Source organism: Papaver somniferum, chromosome 6, assembly GCF_003573695.1.
Source record: "Papaver somniferum cultivar HN1 chromosome 6, ASM357369v1, whole genome shotgun sequence".
NCBI lineage: Eukaryota > Viridiplantae > Streptophyta > Magnoliopsida > Ranunculales > Papaveraceae > Papaver > Papaver somniferum.
In genome coordinates, this window is record NC_039363.1 from 108,856,834 (window position 1) to 108,866,928 (window position 10,095).

Consider the following 10,095-nt stretch of genomic DNA (forward strand, 5'->3'; position numbering starts at 1 on the left):
ATTTCTTTTCTAAAAAGTATCAAAATAAATTGCCTACAAATATGAGGTTTGATGATTTTGATATCAAACGACCCTTAAAAAAGAAAAACACAGGTGAAGAACCCCAAATCCAACTTCGACTGGAGGCACCGAAGTACACAAGGAGTTAAGGACATAACCTCGTAGGATCAAGTTAGTTCGATGTGTTTCCTCATAGGAACTCACGTGACTGCCTCCCCCGAGGCCGGGGTGATTCCCATTTCCATTCATGTGCCCCCGGGGAGATATAAAATCAAAAAAATTATCGGTCACAAAATTCTCCCGCCTATTGGTTAGTGGGTACAAAATACCGCACACTCGTTTAATATGCGAAATAACTCCTTAAGCGGTAAGCGAGTACGACCGCGTACAACATATTCAAGATGACGAACCAGATGATGTCACTTAATCACGAGTAAAGTGTGAAGATCTGTGCGGTAGTAAAGAAACCGTGCGGCAATGGTAAATCACTAAGCGACAATGACACACATCAGATCCGAAATAAGGGGCTTTATTAGTTGTCCTCCACTATGTAAACTCCTATATAAGGAGCCGAGCGGCTTTGTAGAAGGGAGAGATCTTTTTAAAGAGCTTAGACAAGAAATTTAGGAGAGAGAAAGATTATTTGCTTCCCAAGTTAGGGTTTTCTCATATCTTTGTACTTGTTCTAAGATTTTAATAAAAGTTCTTGAGATTCTTATAATGGTTTCTTAGATTGTTCTATAGATTTTACTAAGGGTGTAGTTGCGAGATTTCTCGCAACTACATTTTGGTACTAGAAATCATCTCGGAATGATATATCCTATTGGTGAATTTCTTTAAAACCAAGTTTAAAATTATTCATAGTCTTTCATTGTTGCATTAATAATCTTTGAGAGTTTTGGAAATTTCAGATTTAAAAGTTTCAACCAAAGATTTAATCTCAGAAAAACAATTTTCTTAGTACAGATTTCAATTCCTTAGAAAGTACTTTTTCCTTCGTCAAGAGAAAATCGTTCACAAAAAAACAAATGGTGAGACAAGCATCTACAGCAGAACAAGCGGTAGCAACTAGGAGGAGCAGAATAATCGCTGGAAGAAGAAGAAGCGAAGTTGCTGAATCATCAAGGATGGGAGAAAGAAACAATTGAGGAAATCAAGTCCAAACTCAGATTCAACGGGAACCAATGCAGAAAAACACCATCGACTACGATAGAGTAAGTGTTCATACTGCAAATACAAATTCAACAGAAGAAGATGAGCAAAGAACTGGAGATGGAGGACCAATAACAGATAATGAAGAAAATATGACCATAGAGGATCTCCGACAAAGATTAGTCGCAGAAAGAATGAGAGAAGAAGAAGTACGTGCGAATCTGACGCATCTGAATAATGAGTTAAGAGAAGAGAATATCAGATTACAAGATCAAAGGTCACGAAGTACAACGCGTACAAGATCAAGATCTAGAACAAGTAGGAGCACATCAAGACGTAGCAAATCCAACCGCAGAGATGCCAGACAAGAGCAGCTTTTAGATAACAACATGGTTGAAAATCATCAGGCAGATGATAATATACAAGAACAATGCGATGGTAACCACATGGAGCAAAAACAAAATGATGATCGATATGTACAACAAGGCGAAAACTACCGCATGCAAGAAGATCATAGAGGTAATCGACATGAACAACAAGGTGAACGTTACCGCACACATCATGACCAGGATGGTGATACTGATGAAGGGCAAGGAAGAATGATATTGCAAGGAAGAGAAATGTTAAGAAATCAACGTGACCGCGCAGATGAAGCTGAAAGATACAATACAAGGAATGAAAGAGAAAGGCGAAGGAGAAGAAGAGAAGAAGCTGAAGAGCGCGAAGTACAAGAGGCAATGCATCAAAACAAGCATGACAACCGAGTAAGACAAGCAAGGTTAAAAATGCCCATGCAACAAGATACAGATCAAATCCTGAATGACCAAATCTTAAGAGAATTAGCAGAAGTAAGAACGATGATGACAACGCGAAGAGATGGAGGTAGACGACAATTGGATGAAGCTATAGAAGAAGCGGGAAAAACACCATTCGCAAGGAACATTCAAATAGCAGGGATACCAACTAAGTGCGTTCTACCAGTATTCACCAATATTTTCGATGGAACCACATGTGCAGTGCAACACATAAAAGCTTACAGCAGATCTTTATTGCAGTTGGAAGATAATGATGCAATATTATGAAAATATTTTCCTGCCAGTCTAACAGGAGAAGCTTTGAAGTGGTTTGAAGTCCTACTCATGGGAATAATAAGATCATTCAATCATCTACAGACTATATTCTTGGGAGCATACATCAGTAACAATGTGCTACGTCCAGGAATAGAAAAGGTGTTTAGCTTGCGAAGACCAATATGAGAGCTTGCGAAACTTAACCACGCGTTGGAGAACTATGTGTAGTGAAATGGATGGAAGAGTAGAGGAGGAAAATCGCATACTAGATTTTATTAACGCACTCTTTCTAACAGACTTGTTGTATATGCGGATATTCAGAATCAAAGATACCATATCCATGACAGAGCTATGCGAGTATCAAGAAGAGTACATCGCTCTTGAAGAAAAGCAGAGAGAAATGGAATCTTATTGTATCGCGAATACAAATACAAAAGAAGGGAATGCAATTCTACTCCCAAAGATAACAAACACAGTTGCAAGCACATCTCAAGGGAGTCAAGAAAAGATGATGATGGAAGATAACCAAAAGCTAGTAGCCACGGGCAGCAGAGATCAAGAGATATACGAAAGAGAATGTAGAGAGAGGCAATACAATAACAATGCAGGCCATAACAAAGTTCAAAGACTTAATAACCAAGCGGAAGGCTATGGAGGGCGAAAGAGATACCACAACCAAGGCCCAGGAGGAAATAAAACAGTATGGGAGGAGATCAAGATGCCGCGCTTAAATACTTCAATAGACAAAATCTGAGAGGCAGTGGTCTTAATGGAAGACATAACAGAACCACCAAATATGGGTCATGAACCACCATCAGGAAGAAGAAGCAGAGCATTTTGTGCTTATCATCGTTTTCATGGTCATACTACCAGAAATTGCAAAAATATACAGAAAATCATACTAAGAATGATAGATCAGGGAAAGTTAAATCATTTCCTAGTGCAGTAACAACAAAATTTACTACCACCACCACCAGAAGGGCAGGTGTCAGGAATGGAAACTGGAAAGCAAACATACTTGATTGAAGTGGGAGCGAAAGCAAATAATTTATATTGTAACTCCATAATACATTCATCATACTACCAGCAATTGCAAAAATATACAGAAAATCATACTAAGAATGATAGATCAGGGAAAGTTAAATCATTTCCTAGTGCAGCAACAACAAAATTTACTACCACCACCACCAGAAGGGCAGGTGTCAGGAATGGAAATTGGAAAGCAAACATACTTGATTGAAGTGGGAGCGAAAGCAAATAATTTATATTGTAACTCCATAATACATTCATCTAAAAGCATAGAATATTTTCACGATAATGTCTTAAGTAGAGTTTACGCAAGAGACAATGATGGAAAAGAGATACTAAACCTCGCAAAGATATCACCATTGAAGGATTGGCAGAGGCAACCAATTTCATTTAACGCAGAAGAAGTACCAGGAGGTGGAGAACTTCATGAGATCCTATTAGTGGTTAAACTGGAAATCAACCCAAAAGCAAAGAGGGATGAAGAAGAAGAAGAAGAGGATGATGCATACATGTGGGCTATAAATAGGATACTGATAGATCCTGGAAGTACAGTTGATATAATGTTTTATCACACTTACAAGACTATGGGCGGAAGAGATGATGAACTCATCCCATCAAATTACAAGATTTATGGTTTTAATGGATCTGCAAATAAACCAAAAGGAGAGATAATTATGCGAATCCCACTTAAAAGCATAACAACAGAAATAGTATTATGCGTAGTTGATGTAGAGTCTCCATATAATGCATTGATAGGCAGACCAGGGTTACATAGTATCCTAGGAGTCGCCTAAACTTTCCATCAGTGCATCAAATTCCCATTACCTTAAGGTGTTGGAGTAATAGGAGGATATCCAAACGAAGGAAAAACTTGCCATGATATAGATGTTGACAAATGTGAAGAATGCGCGAGTAAGCGAAGAAACTGGAAGAAAGACATACAAGAAGGCAAGCGGGGTGAGAGATTAATGGTTGATGTTGTGGGCAAGAGTAGCGAAATCAACAAGACTTCTGCCAAGGAGACAACTTTCATACAAGAAAGTGCATATAACAAGTGTGTAAGACAGAATAAATTCCATATATGAGAGATGATGTTGAGACAAGAACCACCATTCCAGAAAAATGGAAAAGGAAAGTCAAAATACGCATGGGTTGGACCATTCATCATTAAGAAATCTATTGGTAATGGACTGTATGAATTTGTGGAAAATAATGAAGAAACACAAGTTAGAGAAATTTGGAATCAAGTATTTTTGAAGAAGTATGGTCCATGCGAATATCACGGCAGAAGAAATGGCAAATGTGCGAACAAGTATATTCGAAAGTATATGCGAACTTAATGAAACACAAAAGGCGAACTAAGCAAGCAAGTCATCCCAGATGTAGAATTTTTTAAGAAGTAATTACAATGTAAACGAATAAATGAAGAAAGAAGACATCAGAGTTGTACTAATCAAGCATATGAATGAAAATGAAATATTTTTCTTTATATACATAAAACATTACAGAAAGGTAAAAATAAGACCTTATAGTAAGACCATAATAAAAAAGGCATCAAAAATAAAACATCTAACAATGGAGGTTAGGCATCCAATTGTGGCGTGCACCCTAGTTCTCACAATAGCAAGAGGCAATAATAAGACCTAATGCGCGTCATAATTGGGGAAAACCCTGAGAAATTAGCATGACTCAGGTGAAAGCTACACCGACTCTAGAGTCTGAGTCATGAAGATTTGGGGTGAAATAAAAGCCCATCCAGTAGAGCGCCCTAGTCGAAAAGCTAAGGTAAGAAGCTCTTTACTAAGGAGTGCAGAAACTTGATCAGGGCGCCGAGGTCCACGGTTGAGTAAAGAGTGCTTGGGGCGTACCTGGACGCTCTTGACAAGTCCTGACTATGATGCATTCGGTCCTCAAGAAACCCCACTTAGGGTGCGGTCTCGTAATCACAAACCATATCGGCAGACGGATAAGAGGCAGCGAAAACAACTAATTGTTGCATCACTAGATGGGAAGAGCCCACCCTAACCCGGTAGGGGTAAGCTTCCTTGAAGGGGCAGTCATGAGGAATATAAGGGGCAGTCATGGGGAGTAATTGTGTCAAAAGACGTAAATATCATGGGGCTATGACTCAAAGGTGAGCATAGGCCTGTCGTATTTGTGCGTCAGTATATCCTGCAGAGGCAATAATACAAGAAATGATAAGGCAAGATCAATGGATCATTAGATGAAAGTGTAAAGACTTCCTGCGATTTCGCAGCACAAGAACAAATGATATCTTAAGGCAAAACAAGACCTCTAATTAGGGAGGCACAATAAGACCTCATGAGAAAAACAAAATTAAGATCAATATTATTAACGAGTGTGCAAGTAACAAATTAATGTGATTGGTCCATTACAACAAAAGGTTATCTCATTTCATTAAATTAGATTTTATTATGTTTTAATTTAACTTAAATCTAAAAAAGGTAAATTGTAGTGTATTTAATATTTACCTTGCCAGTAATTTGCTAACTGATATGGTAACTTCAATTTTGATAATTGGCAAAACTTATGGATCAATCAAGAGAAGGGGAAAGTGGTCTTTCCTAGTGACCTTGTTCAATTTCCTATAGTCAATACGAACACACCAACTCATGTTCATTCGGGTCGGGATATTGTTATCATTATGGACTACAATGATACCGAATTTCTTGGGAACAACATGAACATGCTGCCATAAATAAACGTTATGATTTCTTGTAAGGGATTTATAAGAGATGCTTTAACCATAAATGATTTTTTGGAAATTCCTAATCTCTTTATCGACATGTGTTTGATTTCCATATATTTTTAAAGATAACTGATAGTATACAAAATGGTATACATATTATGACTTGACTGACTCACGAAAGGCTTTGGTATTTGTATTTTATACATCTACTAACCATGTTGATTATTTGCAAATGCAATAAAGTTATTTCTATGAGATAATTAGCATTTGATTAATTCTCTAAAAACATTATACACATATTTGATCACATGATTGTGACTCAAGGTTAAAGTCTTAAGTGTTCATGAAAATGAATTAAGCTTATAAGTTCGAATCGGCTAGTTTCGGCTAATCATCTTGAACATAGTCTTTATACACGGTTCGGTTACGGTTTCACCTAACCAGAGTGTATTTATTTAATATGTGAATTAGATTTCAAAGATTCATCTAACGATGGATATTGATTGCTTGATTCCAAAGCTATCTTAGCTTAAACCTGAAGCAACCTATTCTTTGAAATTCTATATAAGGGAGAGCACTAGCAACTGGGATCTTTGAATCTCCGATATAATTCTATCTGTCCTAGTTGCATAACTAGAATCATCCTATCCATAAACCCTTCTAGGGTTTGGCGACTGAAAAAGACTTCATCTAGGGATTCGTGAAGCCAGGATCAAACCTATCTCTGATAGTGCGTATCTTGATCTTGATTGATTGTTGAGCTACCACTTATTCAAGATAGATAGTCTCGCAAAGTTCTCTAGGTCACGAACTTTGTGATTTCACAAGGCTTTGAAGTTGTGAGGTGAATAATATGTAGGCTGCTCTTCGGGAAGCATAAGTTGAGGTTTTCAACTCAACTTTACCAAAAAGGAAATCACACATAGGATTATCCGTGGGAGGCAAATTGGTTTAAAGTCTTCAATTAAGTTGAAGCAACTCTTAGGATGTAAAGGACGTTAACTAAGGGAATCAATTGTGCGGAGTCCTGCTGGGATTCAATAGGCATAAGGAGCGCGACTGTAACTGAATTGCTGTGAGGGTTTAATTCAGTTTCAACTACATTCCAGTCCGAAATTAATTTGTAGTAGGCTAGAGTCTGTAGCAGATTAATACAGTTTTGTGTTCAATCACTAGTCCAAAACGTGGAATTTAGGACGGGCAGAATCTGTCGAAAATGGTCTTATAGGACATACTGCCCGTCTTAAAGTCTGTCATATTTTTGGTGTACTATTTCTTAAAGGACAGACTCTTTGCGTTGAAAATTTACATCGGATTTTACTTGTCCTAAAATAACTACTGGCTCTGCTTGTTGAAATATAGGTTTTAAGATCCAGCTGGATTCAGCCAAACATAATTCAAACGAGTCAGCTTCACCCTAATCAGATTTTGCAGGGTATGATACCGATATAGTTTTTTTTTTTTTCCTTTACCATTTTCAGAATATCAATTCTTGAGACAAGAAAGCCAACATACGGATTTTTATTAACAAATTCAAAACATTTTATAAAAATTAACTTAAATTCAATTACAAGCAATGCTTCAAAAGAAAAATTACAACCTGAGAAACCAAACAACTCAAATTCAACAACTGAAGTTGTTTCATGTTCCAAACAACAAAGAAGAAGGAAAAAAAAATCAGAACATATTTAACTTCCAGGTGCCCTAGCTCCTTTGTTCATCATATGATATACCTTCAATAAGAGATAAACCTTCTGATGGATTGATCGTAACATCTACATCTTCCAGTAAAGGATGCCGGCCTTTCAAAAACTTAAGATCCACTTATGTAAGTCACTTCATATATTAGCATACATATGTCAGGAAACATGGCATGCATCTAATTAACATCAAATGGTAAGGTACCCCTTCGAAGAGAATCCGGTGGATATATCTAAACATGCGTAAAATAACAGTGTTATCAAGACATACAACCAACAGGGATCAAAACAAGTTGAGTAATCCAAGCCAGAAAGCTTAAGGTTCATTACCTTGAATACGACACACTAGCACCAAGAAGAGAAAAGTAGGCTTATAAAATAGACTTTTCAATATTGCACTTCTTGGAATAGAGAGGTTGGTGGGGCTGTCCCTGTAAACAATTAAGGAATTAGTAGTTAGTGTGCTTATCACTGTTAGCAACAGTGAATAACCTACACAGATGAAATGTTCATAGCACTTTTTCTTGTAACTGTGAGATTTCAATATCTAAACCGAGGATAACAAATACACCTAGCTCATGTGCCTCTTGCCCAGTACTAGTAGGATGTCAACAACTGATATTACCTTAATTCTTTCATACTATTCCATATCTTGCTGAGCTTTCATAAATCCTTCAGCCTGCACCAGCAAAGAATATCTTAACTCGAAAAACAAAATCCACATTTAATATTACTACCAGCACGTTGCTCATTACCTGGTTATATAAATCCACAATAATTACTACCCGCAAAGAAAAGATTTAACATATAAATAAGCCCGAAAAACAAAATCCACATTTAATATTACCAGTACTCATCACCCGGTTATATACATTGCTCACCTGTAGCTCGAAATCATGAATCTTTTCTTATTTCTTCTCTAGAATCTCTGTATCCCTTCAACCACAGGAGGTTTAAAACCTACCTAGTGATTCGTAATCAATTGATTCTATTTCTTTAAACATTTTTCATAAATTTCTACCTCCTTTCGCAAGTTGTCCAACCGGAATAGATGTTTGTTCCTTGTGCATCATCCGACAGCCTTGAAGCTACATCCGACCTCGTCAGCAATAGCTTTCCTTCGCTGCAACGGTCTGCAATAACTGCAAAAGAGAAACCATACAATGATAAGCAGTCAGCACAGCGAAACACTTCTACTGAAAATCTCTTTTGTAAATGCAAAGGAAGAAACATCTATTCAGTATAATTGCAAATAAAAACCTAACCCTTTTATCAACAAGCACCAGCATGACTCTTAATCCCAAGAACATTTATACAAATCCCAAAAGTCTCAAGCTTACCTTAACACCATTAATAATTGGAAAATCCATATGAATATCGTCGCTGTCAGTGATAGTAAACAGCTTATACAAATGAAGTGTTCAGGGAATTAGCTAATGATTTCCGATTTTGCATCCAAACCAAAGATAACAAATACACCTAGTTACTGAGCCTACAACACAGTATCAGTAGGAAGTTAACAATTCATATTACCTTGATTCTTTCATATTCTGACAGCAATCATCTTCGCATCATCAATCACTCTTATGAATGCTAGACCCAATTATCCCATTGTTCCTCCTATAGCTTTCACAAGTCCTTCAACCCGCCCCAAAGAAGATTTTAACTATAGTGACATAAAATATCCCAAAAAACAAAATTCATTGTTAAACGTTCAGAGAATAGTTTGCAGTATTCAAGCCACAATTTATTCATAGATAAATGTGATCCAAACATACTCGGAAATTCGGATACTCTAATGTGTAGTTGGGATTCATTGTTTGTGGGGATTCAGTGGTTTTTTCTTCTTATAAATGCTATGCTAAACCCAAAATACTGAAAACCAAAAATTCGAATCATTAAAAAGAAGTACAAACTCATACAGGAACAAAAAATTTCACACAACCTTTTTTTTTAATAATCTTCATTAAAATTGCTAAAATTGAATCAGTAGTTCATTAAAATCACAAGAATTTTTACTGATTCGCGTCTCTATCTGACCTGCACTCTAGGTTTATTCACCTGTTTATGATGATTCTCTTCTTCTTTTGATGATTTAATCTTCTCTACGATCGTCTTTGACATGCATCAACCCACCACCACTTTCCCCATTTCAAACTAAATCGGTGTATCTCTCTGTTCAAAGTAGAAGATGTACAGAGAGACCTTACTGTTGAAAAGAGAAAAAAAAATTCCACTCTCGTTCTCTCTCTGTGATTTAGATTTGGGTTCAATTCCAGTTTATCTACAAATTAGGGTTCCTAAGAAATTTGAAGTGTTTTTGTGATGAAATTGATTGAGGTTAACGGCTGAATCTAAGAAAAAGAAAATCATAAAAACCGAGTGGGGAAAGTTGAGGAGGAAGTAGGGATGGCAATGGGGCGGGGACCTTGAA

General features: G+C 36.9%; 1 long non-coding RNA gene across 2 annotated transcripts; it reads right to left on the bottom strand.

Moving 5' to 3' along the window:
- Nucleotides 1–7,485: 7,485 nt before the first annotated feature.
- On the bottom strand, nucleotides 7,486–10,095 carry LOC113288806. 2 transcript variants are annotated; one of them, XR_003330717.1, is made up of 7 exons: nucleotides 9,723–10,095; nucleotides 9,440–9,536; nucleotides 9,195–9,327; nucleotides 8,543–8,803; nucleotides 8,287–8,340; nucleotides 7,992–8,092; nucleotides 7,486–7,894 (listed from the first exon to the last, which is right to left on the bottom strand). It is a non-coding gene; the product is annotated as an uncharacterized LOC113288806 (long non-coding RNA). The 2 variants fall into 2 exon arrangements; XR_003330716.1 differs by lacking the exon at nucleotides 9,440–9,536.